The following is a 16,837-nucleotide window of genomic DNA, read 5'->3' on the forward strand; positions in this document are numbered from 1 at the left end:
ACTTGCTCCTTTTCAAGTCTAGAATTCCAGCTGCCAGTATTCTCCCTCTTCAAATAAACCTTGCAAAATAAGAGATAGAAGGCATAAGTATAGTACCACAAAGTACAATAACAGTTCGTAAAGCGATAAATATCAACATGAAAGCATGATGCAGAATGGACGTATCAACTCCCCCAAGCTTAGACCCCGCTTGTCCTCAAGCGAAAACCAAGATCCATAAACATGTCCACAAGTTTAGGGACGAAGGTGTCGATAAAACATAATACGGACATGAGGGCATCATGATTACACATAGAACAACAATACATCATAAAGATTCTTATGGGAAAGTAACAATTCCTTCACAAAGCAAAGTATGAAACAAAAACCTTACCGAGAAGTAGCCAACAACAGTCCATAGTCATTGAAGCAATTGCAATTTATCATAACATCAGAAAGAGCCAAATAAGTGCTTGTAAAGCAAATACACATACTCAATCATCTCTTTTGTTTTCCACAATTGTTACAACTCACGTGGTACTCATGGTATCAAAGTTTCAGTTGGACACAGAGAAAGATAGGGGCTTATAATTTTGCCTCCCAACCATTTACCTCAAGGGTAAATTCAACAATAATAAAGCATAAGTACTCATCTCCAAGTTGATATATGAATATAGATCTTTCCCTAGCATATGACGTTCACCAAGATGAAGACGGAATAGGGAATTAGTGTTGATCACCATGACTTTCACAAGGACAAAAGGTAGAGGTACAAGATAGGCCCTTCGCAGAGGGAAACAGAGGTTGTCATGCGCTTTTGAGGTTGGATGCGTGTCCTCTTAGTGCGGAGGAACGTCACTTTATATTGCCTCTTGTGATAAAGAACTTCATTATGCGGTATGTCGCTTTTATGTCTTCCTCATCACAGGTTCGTATAAAGCTTATTTTCCACACACTAATAGATCATACATATTAGAGATCATTTTTTATTGCTTGCACCGATGACAACTTACTTGAGGGATCTTATTCAATCCATAGGTAGGTATGGTGGACACTCATGGCAAAACTGGGTTGAAGGTTTATGGATGCACAAGTAGTACTCTACTTGGTGCGGGAGTTTTGGCTAATATGAGGTGGAAGCAATCGTCACATGCTAAGGGATCTCTAGACATATAACATTGTTTGGAACCAAGCAAACACAATTCATTATGTTGTCTTCCTTATCCAACATCTACTTCTAAGCATGTAATAGTTTGGTGAGTGCTCACAATTATAGAAAGTGTCTAAGATGATATATTTATTTGTGAACCTCTCTTTCCTTATTACTCCTTATTAATTGCAACAATGACTGGGGTCTATGTTGGGCTATTCTCAACAAGTTTCAATCATCATACTTGTTATATGTCAAGCTATCACTTTCCATAAGATCATCTCATGATCTTTCATGCTATCGTTCTTTTCATACTTTTGATCACGGCACAAAACAAAGCCCATGACTAAGATACTCTTTATTATATAGCTCGCAAGCTCGAATACATCGGGGGAGACACAATGCAAAAGACTCAAACTAAACACTAAAGCTTATTCCACTAAGAGGAGAAATAAAATCTGAAAAGGAAAGAACTAAAATAAAGGTAAAAGCAAAATATATAAAGGTGATACGATACCAGGGCAACTCCCCCAAGCTTGGCACAAGCCAAGGGAGTTGTCCATACCAATGCTCAGTTGTCTTCCTTTGGTGGGGGCGGAGGAGTTGTTGCAGAGGTTTTGAGCTTGTCTAATTTCCACTTGAGCATAAAATTCTGCTCTCTCAGATCATCATTTTCCTCCTCAAGCTTCAACACCCTTTGACAAAGTTCCTGCTTACTCTCCTGCAAGAAATGAGAAGGGATAAACAAGTTCTTAGGCTTCTTCCTTGAGTCAGGGAGGCTCGACTTCTTGAACTCCACATGAGTGCGTCCAGGTTGAGGTAGAGGAGCCTCCTCTTCATCGGAACTCGTTTGGTCCTTCCCCTTGGGATCATAGTCCTCTTCCTCGTCAGTGGTCCAGCCATATGGTTCCAAGTCCCCATAAACCTTGGGGTTAGCAAGGTAATCAGCCACATAGCTCTCCCCCTCTGAATCCTGAGAAGACATCTTGACCTAGATCTGCGGCAGAAAACAGGCTCGAAACGAAAACAGAGGAAAACTGTGCGATACGGAGATCAAAACCCTTGGGCGTATATATAATGATTTTTTCTGGACCAGAAGGAGTGCTCCGCAAGAAAACGGAGTCCGGGAGGCACATGAGGTGCCCACAAGCCGTGTAGCCGCGGCCACCAGGCTTGTGGCCGCCTCGTGCGCTCTCCGGACTGCTTTTTATTTTTCTATTTTTCCATAAATTCCAAAACGGAGAAAATTTCCTACTGGAAAAGTTTTGGAGTCCAATTACTTACTGAAACACATACCTCTTCGTTTTCAGAGTCTGAAACAGGCTGATAAACATCCATTATGTACTCCTTTGGAGTTATGATATTGATGATATTGCTCTCAACATTTATGGGAGTACCAGAGATATAATGCTTGATTCTTTGCCCATTTACCACTCTCGGAAAATTACCTTCCGTGTTATTGATTTTGATGGCACCAAAACGATATACTTCCTCGACAACGTAGGGACCTTCCCATTTAGAGAGAAGTTTGCCTGCGAAGAATCTCAAGCGAGAATTGTATAGCAGGACATAATCACCTACATTGAACTCACGTTTTTGTATTCTTTTATCGTGCCATCTCTTAACCTTTTCCTTGAACAACTTGGCATTCTCATATGCCTGGGCCCTCCATTCATCTAATGAGCTGATATCAAACAACCGCTTCTCACCGACAAGTTTGAAATCGAAGTTGAGCTCTTCGATTGCCCAATAAGCTTTGTGTTCTAGCTCAAGAGGTAAATGACAGGCCTTACCGTAAACCATTTTATATGACGACATGCCCATGGGATTCTTATAAGCAGTCCTATAAGCCCATAGTGCATCGTCAAGTTTGCTAGACCAATTCTTTCAAGATCTATTGACAGTCTTTTGTAAGATCAATTTGATCTCCCTATTACTCAACTCCACTTGACCACTAGACTGAGGATGATAAGGAGATGCAACTCTATGGTTGACATCATACTTAGCGAATCTTGCGGAAAACACCATCAATGAAGTGTGAACCGCCATCAGTCATCAGATATCTAGGGACTCCAAATCTTGGGAAAATGACTTCTTTAAGCATCTTAATAGAGGTGTGGTGATCAGCATTTCTAGTGGTGATAGCTTCTACCCACTTAGTGACGTAATAAACAGCAACTAAGATGTGAGTATACCCATTGGAACTCGGGAAGGGTCCCATATAATCAAAGCCCCACACATCAAATGGTTCAATGACAAGTGAATAGTTCATAGGCATTTCCTGACGTTTACTGATGTTCCCTATTCTTTGACATTCGTCACAAGAGAAGACAAACTTACGTGCATCCTTGAAGAGAGTGGGCCAATAGAAACCTGATTGCAGTACCTTATGAGCAGTTTTATCTCCAACATGGTGTCCTCCGTAGGCTTCGGAATGACACTTCTGCAGGATCTGTCCCTGTTCATGTTCAGGCACACAACGTCTAATAACACCATCTACTCCTTCCTTATAAAGGCGAGGATCATCCCAAAAGTAGTGTCTCACATCAAAGAATAATTTCTTCTTTTGCTGGTAGGTGAAACTGGGTGGTATGTATTTGGCTACGATATAGTTTGCGTAATCAGCATACCACGGTGCACTATGTGAAGTGCGGATAACATTCAATTGCTCATCGGGAAAGCTGTCATCAATAGGTCGTGGGTCATCAAGGACATTCTCTAGCCTGGATAACTTATCTTCTACAGGGTTATCAGCACCCTTTCGATCAACAACGTGCAAATCAAATTCGTTTAGCAGGAGAACCCATCTGATTAGCCTAGGCTTAGCATCCTTCTTCTCCATAAGGTACTTAATAGCAGCATGATCAGAGTGAATAATGACTTTGGAGTCAACTATATAAGATCTGAACTTTTCACATGCAAACACGACTGCTAAAAATTCCTTCTCCGTAGTGGCATAGTTTCTTTGGGCACTTTCTAGAGTTTTACTAGCGTAGTGAATGACATTCAACTTCTTGTCAACTCTTTGTCCTAGAACAACACCAACAACATAATCACTAGCATCGCACATGATTTCAAAGGGCAAGTTCCAATCAGGTGGTCGAACAATAGGTGCGGTTATCAAGGCCTTCTTAAGTATTTCGAAAGCTTCCTCACAATCCTCATCAAAAACAAAAGGAACATCTTTCTGCAAGAGGTTGGTAAGAGGCCTAGAAATCTTAGAGAAGTCTTTAATGAACCTTCTATAGAAACCAGTATGACCTAGGAAACTTCGTATACCTCTGATATCTGTGGGGCAAGGCATTTTCTCAATTGCATCAACCTTAGCCTTATCAACTTCAATGCCTTTCTCAGAAATTTTGTGTCCTAAGATGATGCCTTCATTAACCATGAAGTGGCACTTCTCCCAGTTCAAGACGAGGTTGGTATCTTTGCATCTCTGTAAGACTCGATCAAGGTTGCTAAGGCAATCGTCAAAAGAAGAACCATAAATGGAGAAATCATCCATGAAAACCTCAACAATCTTTTCACAAAAGTCAGAGAATATAGCCATCATACATCTTTGAAAGGTGGCAGGTGAATTGCATAAGCCAAAAGGCATACGTCTATACGCAAAGGTACCGAAGGGGCTGGTGAAAGTGGTTTTCTCTTGATCAGACTGTGCAACAGGTATTTGCGAGAAACCTGAATAACCGTCTAGAAAGCAGAAGTGTGTGTGTTTAGATAGCCTTTCTAGCATTTGGTCGATAAACGTCAAAGCATAATGGTCTTTCATGGTTGCCTTGTTCAATTTCCGGAAGTCTATCACCATCCTATAGCTAGTAATAATCCTCTGTGGGATTAGTTCATTCTTATCATTAGTAACGACGGTGATACCTCCCTTCTTAGGTACGCAATGTACTGGACTTACCCAATCACTATGAGCAACATGATAAATGATTCGTGCTTCCAGAAGCTTTAATATTTCTTTTCTCACGACCTCTTTCATCCTAGGATTTAACCTCCGTTGATGATCAACGACTGGCTTAGAATCAGGATCGGTTTTAATCTTGTGCTGACATAGAGTGGGACTAATACCATTAAGATCATCAAGAGTATATCCAATAGCAGCACGGTGCTTCCTCAAAGTTTTTAATAACTTCTTCTCTTCGTGATTCAATAGGCGAGCACTAATTATAACATGATATATCTCCTTCTCATCAATATAGGCATACTTAAGTGTATCTGGTAATTGTTTTAGCTCAACCACAGGATCACCCTTTGGTGGGGGAGGATCCCCAAGCAACTCAGCAGGCAGATTATTCTTAAGAATAGGATATTGTTCTAAAACAATTTTATCTATCTCATCTCTTTCATCCATATGCATATCATTTTCATGCTCAAGTAGATATTGCTCTAAAGGATCCATAGGAGGCACGACAATAGAGGCAAGAACAATGATTTCATCCCTACCAGACGACTCTTTTTCATGGGGTTGTCTTCCAAACTTGGAGAAGTTAAATTCATGAGACACACCCTCGAAACTAACAGTGACAATCTGTTTAACACAATCAATATGAGCATTGACAATGTTGAGAAAGGGTCTACCAAATATGATAGGACAAAAGTTATCTTGTGCAGTAGCAAGGACGAGGAAATCAGTAGGATACTTCGTCTTACCACAGAGGACCTCTACATCTCTCACAATTCCCACAGGGCAGATAGTGTCTCTATTAGCTAGCGTAATAGTGACATCAATAGGTTCTAACTCAGCAGGTGCAATCTCATCTTTGATTTCATCATAAAGGGACCGGGGTATTGCACTAACACTAGCACCCATATGACATAAACCATGATAATAGTGATCTCCTATCTTGACAGAAACAACGGGCAGGCCAACTACAGGTCCGTATTTGTCTTTCGCGTGAGGTTTAGCAATTCTAGCGGAGTCCTCACAGAATTTGATAACATGCCCGTCTATGTCTTCGGCTAAGAGATCTTTGATAATAGCAACATTAGGTTCAACTCTAATTTCCTCAGGGGGTGCAAGTGGTCTAATGTAACCCCTACGTATCACAGTTGGAGCTTTAGAATAATACTTTCTCCTAGGAGGGTAAGGTGGTTTCTCAGTGTAGGCACAAGGAACAGTAGGATCATTATAGGCAATGACTTTCTCTTCAACTAGATTGGATTTAACTATGTTGACTTCTAGAGGAGGATGATACTTAAACCACTTCTCTTTGGGAAGATCAATATGAGCAGCAAAAGATTCACATAGAGAGGCTACTATCTCAGAGTCAAGTCCATACTTAGCGCTAAAATCTCTAGAAGTGTTTGTTTCAACAAAAGATTTAACGCGATCAAACTGGAAATTCATACCTGACTCCTTAGCTTCTTCAAGCTCCCAATCTTCAGAGTTACATTTGATTCTTTCCAATAAATTCCACTTGTGGTCAACATCCTTCTTCATAAAAGAACCGGTACAAGAAGTGTCAAGCATGGTACGATCTTCATGAGAAAGCCGAGCATAAAAGTTTTGAGTGATAATTTCTCTCGAGAGCTCATGATTGGGGCATGAATATAGCATTGATTTAAGCCTCCCCCAAGCTTGAGATATGCTTTCCTTGTCACGAGGCCAAAAGTTATAAATATAATTCCGATCACGATGTACTAAATGCATAGGATAAAACTTTTGATGAAATTCCAATTTCAACCGATTGTAGTCCCATGAACCAGTATCATCACATAGCATATAGCATGTCAATGCCTTATCCTTCAAAGATAAAGGAAAGACTTTCTTATTTACCTCATCCTTGGGCAAACCTGCAAGCTTAAACAAACCACAAACTTCATCTACATAGATTAGATGCAAGTCTGGATGTGATGATCCATCTCTTGTAAAAGGATTAGCCAGCAGTTTCTCAAGCATACCCGAAGGAATTTCATAAAAGATATTTTTAGTAGGTACCTTAGGTTGAGGAGAAACTCCTCGTGCTTCCGTTCATGGTAAAGATACCCCGAACAAATTCCTCAAAGGAACAGTTTCCATAGTGACAAGTGACAATAAATTTCAGCACAGTATATAAATGTTTCCTTACCAAATTCCACTTACCAAAGGCGCTCCACTCCCCGGCAACGGCGCCAGAATAGAGTCTTGATGACCCACAAGTATAGGGGATCAATCATAGTCCTTTCGATAAGTAAGAGTGTCGAACCCAACGAGGAGCAGAAGGCTCTGATAAACGGTTTTCAGCAAGGTAATAACTGCAAGCACTGAAAGTAGCGGTAACAAGTGATGGTGTAGTGAGGTGAAACGTAGCAGGTGAAAAGTAACAAGTAACAAGTAATAGAAACGGTGCAACTAAGTGGCCCAATCCCTTTTGTAGCAAGGGAAAAGCGTGAACAAAGTCTTATAGGAGGAAAAACGCTCCCGAGGACACACGGGAATTTCTGTCATGCTAGTTTCATCATGTTCATATGATTCGCGTTCGTTACTTTGATAGTTTGATATGTGGGTGGACCGGCGCTTGGGTACTGCCCTTACTTGGACAAGCATCCCACTTATGATTAACCCCTCTCGCAAGCATCCGCAACTACGAAAGAAGAATTAAGACAACGTCTAACCATAGCATTAAACTAGTGGATCCAAATCAGCCCCTTACGAAGCAACGCATAGACTGGGGTTTAAGCTTCTATCACTCTAGCAACCCATCATCTACTTACTACTCCCCAATGCCTTCCTCTAGGCCCAAATAATGGTGAAGTGTTATGTAGTCGATGTTCACATAACATCACTAGAGGAAAAACAACATACAACATATCAAAATACCGAATGAATACCAAATTCACATGACTATTATTAGCATGACTTATCCCATGTCCTGAGGAACAAAAGTAACTACTCGCAAAGCATAATCATAATCATGATCAGATGTGTAATGAGTAGCATCAAGGATCTGAACATAAACTCTTCCACCAAGTAATCCAACTAGCATCAACTACAAAGAGTAATCAACACTACTAGCAACCTTACAAGTACCAATCGGAGTCGCAAGACGGAGATTGGTTACAAGAGATGAACTAGGGTTTGGAGATGAGATGGTGCTGATGAAGATGTTGATGGTGACGAGTCCCCTCCGATGAGAGGAGTGTTGGTGATGACGATGGCGACGATTTCCCCCTCCGGGAGGGAAGTTTCCCCGGCAGGATCGTCCTGCCGGAGCTCTAGATTGGTTCTGCTCAAGTTCCGCCTCGTGGCGGCGGAGAATCCACGAAAAAGCTCCGCCCTAATTTTTTTCCGAACGAAACCCTTCATATAGCAGAAGAGGGGGGCCAGTGGGCCACCAGGGTGCCCACAAGCCCTGTTGCCGCGGCCAGGGGGGCAGGCCGCGGCCAGGGGGCAGGCCGCGGCCACCAGGCTTGTGGGCCCCTGGCAGCTCCCCTCTCGCACTTCTTTCGCCCAATATTTTTTATATAATCCCAAAAAATTCCACGTTGATTTTCAGGGCATTTGGAGTTGCGCAGAATAGAGGATTCACACTTGCTCCTTTTCCAGTCCAGAATTCCAGCTGCCGGTATTCTCCCTCTTCAAATAAACCTTGCAAAATAAGAGAGAAAAGGCATAAGTATAGTACCACAAAGTATAATAACAGTCCATAAAGCGATAAGTATCAACATGAAAGCATGATGCCAAATGGACGTATGAGAGGCCTCGCCTCGTTCGATCGTTGTATCGTTTATGCTAGCCTTCTCGAAGGCACCCCATGTTTAATGTTTGTACTCAGATATTGTTGCTTCCGCTAACTTGTGTGTTTATCGAGCTTTTGTATTCTAGCCCTCGAGGCCCCTGGCTTGTAATATGAAGCTTGTATGTTTTATTTGTGTCTAGTGTTGTGTTGTGATATATCTTCCCGTGAGTCCTTGAGTTTGATCGTACGTATTTGCGTGTATGATTAGCGTATGATTAAATCTAGGGCGTCACAACTCCCTATAAAGATCACTCCCGTTGTCCTTTGTGTTGAAGTCGTGAAGTGGTTGTACAACACTTGTGGTAATTTTGAAGTTTTACGTGTGTTTGTTTTTGTTGTTCTAAAACATTTTATTTTATGAAGTGTGCATTCAAATCATGAACCACTTTCATCGTTCTATTTCTTGCATCGATATCATCAAAACTAAAATCCCATGTTAATAGGTTTCAACAATTTTTTCCCCAAAAAAGTAAAAAAACCCAGAAAAACAGAAGCACAACTGTGCTTCTCACTTTTTGTTTGATAGCACGGATGTGCTTTTCACTTTTTGGGGAGCGCATATTTGTTCTTCACAGATGGACCCCCCCCGGTACACTACTCGTAATGCCCAAAACTTTTCTGGTAGACAAAATAGGACTTCCCATATTTAAATCGTTACCTCAGGACCATTTTGGATCTCTTCGTGTCATCTCAGATCTCATTCGGGACTCCAAACAACATTCGGTTACCAATGTACATATCCCAATACTACTCCAGCGTCACCGAATGTTAAGCATGTGGACCCAGCGGGTTCGAGAATCTTGTAGACATGACCGAGACACTGCTTTGGTGAATAACCAATAGAGGGACCTGGGTGCCCATATTGGTTCCTACATATTCCATGAAGATCTTCATTGGTCGAACCACGATGCCAAGGATTCAATCAATCCCGTATGCAGTTCCCTTTGTCCAGTGGTATGTTACTTGCTCGAGATTCGATCGTCGGTATCTCCATACCTAGTTCAATATCATTATCACTAGGTCTCTTTACTTGTTCCGTAATAGAAGATCCAGTGACTAACTCCTTAGTGACATTGCTTGAAAGCTTGTTGATGTTGTATCACCGAGTGGGCCCAGAGATACCTCTCCGTCATACAGAGTGACAAATCCCAGTGTTGATCCATGCCAACTCAACAAACACCCTCACATATACGTGTAGAGCATCTTTATAATCACCCAGTTATGTTGTGACATTTGATACACACAAGGCATTCCTCTAGTGTCACTGAGTTGCATGATCTCATGGTCTTAGGAACAGATAGACAGACATGTAGAAGGAAATAGCAATAAAGTTAGTCATACGATCAAATGCTATGCTTACGGTTGGGTCTTGTTCATCACAACATTCTCCTAATGATGTGATCATGTTATCAAATGCCAACTCATGTCTATGGCTAGGAAACCTTAAACATCTTTGATCAATGAGCTAGTTTAGTAGCTTACTAGGGACACGGTGTTGTCTATCTATCCACATATGTATTTGAGTTTCCAATCAAATTATAGCATTCATAATAAATGATTATTATGAACAAGGAAATATGATAATAACCAATTTATTATTGCCCCTAGGGCATATTTACAACAGTCTCCCACTTGCACAAGAGTCAATAATCTAGTTCACATCACCATGTGATTAACACCCAATGAGTTCTGGGTTGATCATTTTTGCTTGTGAGAGAGGTTTTAGTCAACGAGTCTGCAACATTCAGATCGTGTGTACTTTGCAAATCTCCATGTCATATTGTAGATGATGTTACCATGTTCCACTTGGAACTATTCCAAACGACGACTCCACTATACGAACCCGGTTTGCTACTCACAGTCATCCGGATTGGTGTCAAAGCTTGCATCGACGTAACCCTTTATGAATAACTCTTTTATCACCTCCATAATCGAGAAACATTTTCTTATTCCTCTAGTTACTAAGGATAATTTTAACCATTGTCCAATGATCCACTCCTAGATCACTCTTATACCCCTCGACGCACTCATGGCAAGGCACACACCAGGGCAGTACACATCATGGCATACTATAGAACCTATGACTAAGGTATAGGGGACGACCTTCATCCTTTCTCTTTCTTCTGTCGTGGTCGAGTTTTGAGTCTTAATCAAATTCACACCTTACAATACAGCCAAGAACTCCTTTCTTTGAGTGGTTTATTTTTGAACTCCTTCAAAAATCTTGTGAAGGTATGTATTTATTGAAAGTTTAATCAAGCGTCTTGATCTATCTTTTATAGATCTTGATGCCCAATATTTAAGTAGATTTATCCAGGGTTTTCCTTTGAAAGACTCCTTTCAAATAACCCTATGTGTTTTCCAGAAATTCTACGTCATTTCCGATCAACAATATGGCATCCACATATACTTATAATAAATTCTATAGTGCTGCCACTCACTTTCTTGTAAATACAAGTTTCTTCATAAACTATGTATAAACCAAAAGCCTTGATTACTCATCAAAGCACTTATTCCTACTCCGAGATGCTTGCACCAGTCCATAAATGGATTGCTGGACCTCGCATGCCTTTTAGCATCCCTAGGATCGACAAAACCTTATGGTTGTATCACATACAACCTTTTGCCAAGGAAACCGATAAGGAACCAATGTTTCGATATCCATGTTCCAAATTTCATAATTGAAAAATGCAGCAACTGCTAACATAATTCCAACAGACTTTAACATTGCTTCGGGTGAGACAGTCTCATCGTAGTCAACTCCTTGAACTTGTCGGAAACCTCTTTGCAACAACTTGAGGTTTATAAATGGTGACATTTACCATCATCGTCTCTCTTCCTCTTTAAGATCCATTTGTACTTAATAGTCTAACAACAACCATCATGTAATTCTTCCAAAGTCTATACTTTGTTTTCATGCATGGATCCTATCTTGTATTTCATGGCCTCCAGCCATTTGTCGGAAGTCGGGCCCACCATCGCTTCTCCATAGCTTGTAGGTTCATTGTTGTGCAACAACATGACCTCTAAGACAGGATTACTGTACCACTCACGAGCAGTACTGAAAGTGCGTTATATCGACTAGAGGGGGGGGGGGTGAATAGGCGATTTTTAGAATTTCAATGCTGAGGAAATTCCTTTTGAGGAAATTCCTCACCGATGAATAACGTGCAGTGGAAATAGCGCAGGATCAGAGGTGTAAAGATTACAACAACAATTTACTTGATGAAGATTATGAGAATCGGTTTGCACAGTATGCAGGCACAAAATAAGCAGGTGAAGATTTATTAGTATGAAGAATTTGAGGTTGACGAAAGATCCATCAGCATGGAGTTTCTTTATGCGTTTTACACCAATATGACCTAAGAGGCAGTGCCACAAGTAAGTGGTATTATCATTACTAACTTTACATCTTTTTGGCATCAATAGTATCATTACAATCAAGATTTAATAAACCATTCATCTTGGGTGCATGATCATATAAGATATTATTCATGTAAATAGAATAACACATTATTATTTAACTTACATAAATAATTTTTTTAGAATAAACAAAATCATTATAAGGTCCATGCTCAACGCAGACACCAAATAACATTTATGTAGGTTTACCACTGACCCCGTAGGTATATAGAGTGTGCGATGGTGATCACATCAACCTTGGAAACACTTCCAACACACATCGACACCTCGCCCTTAGCTAGTCTTCGTTTATTCCACAACTCCTATTTTGAGTTACTAATATTAGCAACTGAATCGGTATCGAATACCCACAGGCTACAATGAGCACTAGTCAGCCGCACATCAATAACATGTATATTAAATATACTTTGGTTGACATTGCTAGCCTTCTTATCTGTCAAGTATGTGTGGCATTTCCGCTTTCAGTGACCGCTTTCCTCCGAACAGAAGCACTCAATCTCAGGTTTGGATTCAACCTTGGGTTTCTTCACTAGAGCGACAACTAGCTTGCCATTCTCAAAGTTTCCCTTTTTGCCCTTGCCCTTCGTGAAACTAGTGGTTTTACTAACTATCAACATTTCATGCTCCTTCTTGTTTTCAACTTTCATGGTGTAAAACATAGCGATTAGCTCAGGGATCATCATATCCATCCCTCGCATGTTATAGTTCATCATGGAGATATAGTAGCTTGGTGGCAGTGACTTGGAGAACAATGCCAATCACTATCTTATCTGGAAGATCAACTCCCACTTGATTCAAGTGATTAGTACCCTGACAATCTGAGCACATGCTCACCGATTGAGCTATTCTCTTTCATCTTTTAGGCAAATAATCTTTGTCAGAGGTCTCATACCTCTCAACACGTGTACGAGCCTGAAATCCCAATTTCAGCTATTAGAACATATCATATGCCCCATGACGTTCAAAATGTCTTTGGAGCCTCAGTTCAAAGACGTAAAGCATGACACACAGAACTATCAAGTAGTAATCAAAAGCGTGTCTCTCAGATGTTCACAACATCCACATACAACACTTGGGGGTGGCACACCTAGTAGTGCATCAAGGAAATGAGCCTTCTATGCAGCAATGAGGACAATCCTCAGTTTACGGACCCAGTCCGCATAATTGCTACTATCATCTTTCAACTTAGTTTTTATCTAGGAACGCATCAAAAAATACACGAGAGCTACAACGCGAGCTATTGATCTACATCATTATTTGGGAAGACAATTTAGACTATGTTCATGATAATGAGTTGAATTAATCATATTACTAAAGAACTCCCACTAAAATCAACATCCCTCGGGTTTTTTCGGGTGTAACATGATCCAAATACACCAACCCAAGTTCGATCATCATGCGAGATGAGGCGGTTTAATGGTGAGCAACTTCATGTTGGTCATATCTACTATATGACTCATATTCTACCTTTCAGTCTCCTGTGTTCGGAGGCCATGTCTATACATGCTAGGCTCACCAAATTTAACCCAAGTGTTCTTGATACGTCTCCATCGCATCTACTTTTCCTAACGCTTTTGCTCTTGTTTTGGACTCTAATTTTCATGATTTGAATGAAACTAACCCGGACTCACGCTGCTTTCAGCAGAACTACCATGGTATTATTTTTGTGCAGAAATAAAAGTTTACAGAATGGAACGAAACTTTTTGGAGATTTTTTATGGAATAAAAGCAAAATATTGGAACTAGGACGCACTAAAGGGGAGGACCCACTCGCCCACTAGGCACCAGGGCGTGCCAATCCCCCTAGCGCAACCTGGCTATTGGGGCCCATGGGGCTCGGTTGACCGTAACTCAAGCACTATAAAAACCTTTTTCAGAAAAACAGGAGAGAAAGTTTCGTTGCATTTCACGATACGGATCCACCGCCACCTTGTGTTCTTCATCGGGAGGCCAAATGTGGAGTTTGTTTGGGGCTCCGGAGAGGGAATCTTCGGTCTTCGTCATCACCAACCCTCCTTCATCGCCAATTCCATGATGCTCTCCACCATGAGTGAGTAATCTCATCACAGGCTTGCTGGTCTGTGAGGAACTGGATGAGATTCATCATGTAATCGAGTTAGTTTTGTTAGTCGAGTTAGTTTTGTTAGGACTTGATCCCTAGTATCCACTTTGTTCGGAGATTGATGTTGCTATGACTTTGCTATGCTTAATGCTTTTCACTAGGGCTAGAGTGCCATTATTTCACATCTGAACCGTTTATGTTTTCACCATTATATATATGTTCTTGATCTCATCTTGCAAGTATATGCACCTACTACGTGTTAGGATATGCATACCCCAAAGGGACAATAATTGGGATTCTTTCCGGTGATTACCGTAGTATGAGGAGTTCATGTATTCACTATGTGTCAATGCTTTGTTCTGGATGTCTATTAAAAGGAGGCCTTAATATCCCTTAGTTTTCTTATGGACCCCACTGCCATGGGAGGGTAGGACAAAACATGTCATGCAAGTTCTTTTCCATAAGCATGTATGACTATCTAAAAAATACATGCCTAAAGTATATTGATGAACATGAGCTAGTTCTGTGTCGCCCTATGTTATGACTGATACATGATGAGTATCATCCAACAATATCACTGACCCAGTGCCTACGAGTTTTCCACATATTGATCTTGCTAAGTTACTACTGTTGATGCTGTTGTTACAACTGCTACAAAACTGTTATTACTGTTACCGTTACTATTGCTACTACTGTTACCACTGCTATCAAAACTATCATATTAGCGTGCTACTGATCACTATGCTGCAGATACTAAATCTCCAAGTGTGGTTGAATAGACAACTCATCTGCTAATACCTGCAAATATTCTTTGGCTCCCCTTGTGTCGAATCTATAAATTTGGGTTGAATACTCTACCCTCGAAAACTATTGCGGCCCATATACTTGTGGTTATCAAGAACGTTTTTAGCGCTGATGCCGGGGAGCATAACTATATTTGTTGAGTCAGTTGGGATATTTATTTATTGATCACTATGAATAATCTGAAAGATACAAAAACCAAGGTCGTTCCCTCTAAGACGAGGGGAGGTAAGGAATTGCCATCTAGCTCTGCACTTGATTCACCTTCTGTTTTGAATAGACTTGCAACACCACCACCACATGCTATTAACCCTCATATGTCGCACGTTATTCATGATGCTACCTCTGCTATGAATGATGCTAATGATGATGCTAGTACCTTGCTTGATGATACTATGCCACTAAGTGCATTTCTTGATGAACAACTTGCTAAAGCTAAAGAAATTGAGCATGTTGAAACTGATGAAATCTTTGAAACTGAAAATATTGAAACACCTTTTAGACATGACTATCCTAGAATTGAAATGCCTCAAGTACCTGAATTTTATGTTATGTATGAAGAAACAACTACAAGCTTTCCTACTTGTGAGGACAGAGAAGATCCTAATAAATTACTATGCAAGTTGAAAGAAAAATCCTTGAATGCTAGAATGAAATACGATCCTAACTTTGCTACTTCACCAATCTTTGTTACCGATAGGGATTATGAATTCGTTGTTGATCTAGAGATAATTACTTTGGTTGAATCTAATCCTTTTCATGGCTATGAAAATGAAACTATTGCGGCACATCTCACTAAGTTAAATGATATAGCCACCCTATTTACTCATGATGAGAAAAATTGCTACTACTATATTCTCAAGTTATTTCCGTTCTCATTAAAGGGTGATGCTAAAACTTGGTACAATACTCTTGCTCTTGCTTGTGTGTGCAGTCCCGAGGATATGATTTATTACTTCGTGAAAAATATTTTTCTGCTCATAAGAAACAAGCTTCCTTACAGGAAATATTTAACTTTGTGCAAATTGAAGAAGACAGTATCCCACAAGCTCAGGGGAGGCTTCTCCAATTACTTAATGCTTTGCCTGATCTTCTTCTTAAGAAGAACGAAATACTTGATATATTTTATAATGGACTAACCGATGCTTCTAGGGACCACCTAGATAGTTGTGCTGGTTGTGTTTTCAGGGAACAAACCATCGAACAAGCTAAGAAATTATTGACTAATTGTGACAGCCCGAGACCGACGTTCTAGAAGATTCCCCTTTATTTCCGTTTCCGTCGTGTGTTATTTTTATTTGTTGCATCGTCATTTAGTTTGCATCATGGCATCTTGCATGGCATCGTGTCAACTGTGTTATTTGTCGGTGTTGCTTGTTGCTCCTTGTTGTGGGTGTTAGTGCCTTGTGAGTGGCATTGTGTTGTTGGAGTGATGAGAGTGGGTGCAGCACAGCCGCTTTAAACCATGTTACACCGCGGACCTAAAACCTTCTCTCCCCTCTTGTTTCATTTTTGTGGTTTTGCTAAAGTTTCCGTTTTAACCTCTATTTAAAAATAAGGTTAGTCTACTTTAAAAAAATCCCTTTTATTAAATGTGGAGGCAACCCCTTGGGTTTTTCTTTTATTTCTTCTTGTCTTTTATTTCAACACTAGAGTCGCATTTTATTTATAAAAGGGGTTTCATTTTATTCTTTT

Source organism: Hordeum vulgare, chromosome 2H (genome assembly GCF_904849725.1).
Source record: "Hordeum vulgare subsp. vulgare chromosome 2H, MorexV3_pseudomolecules_assembly, whole genome shotgun sequence".
Taxonomy (NCBI): Eukaryota; Viridiplantae; Streptophyta; class Magnoliopsida; order Poales; family Poaceae; genus Hordeum; species Hordeum vulgare.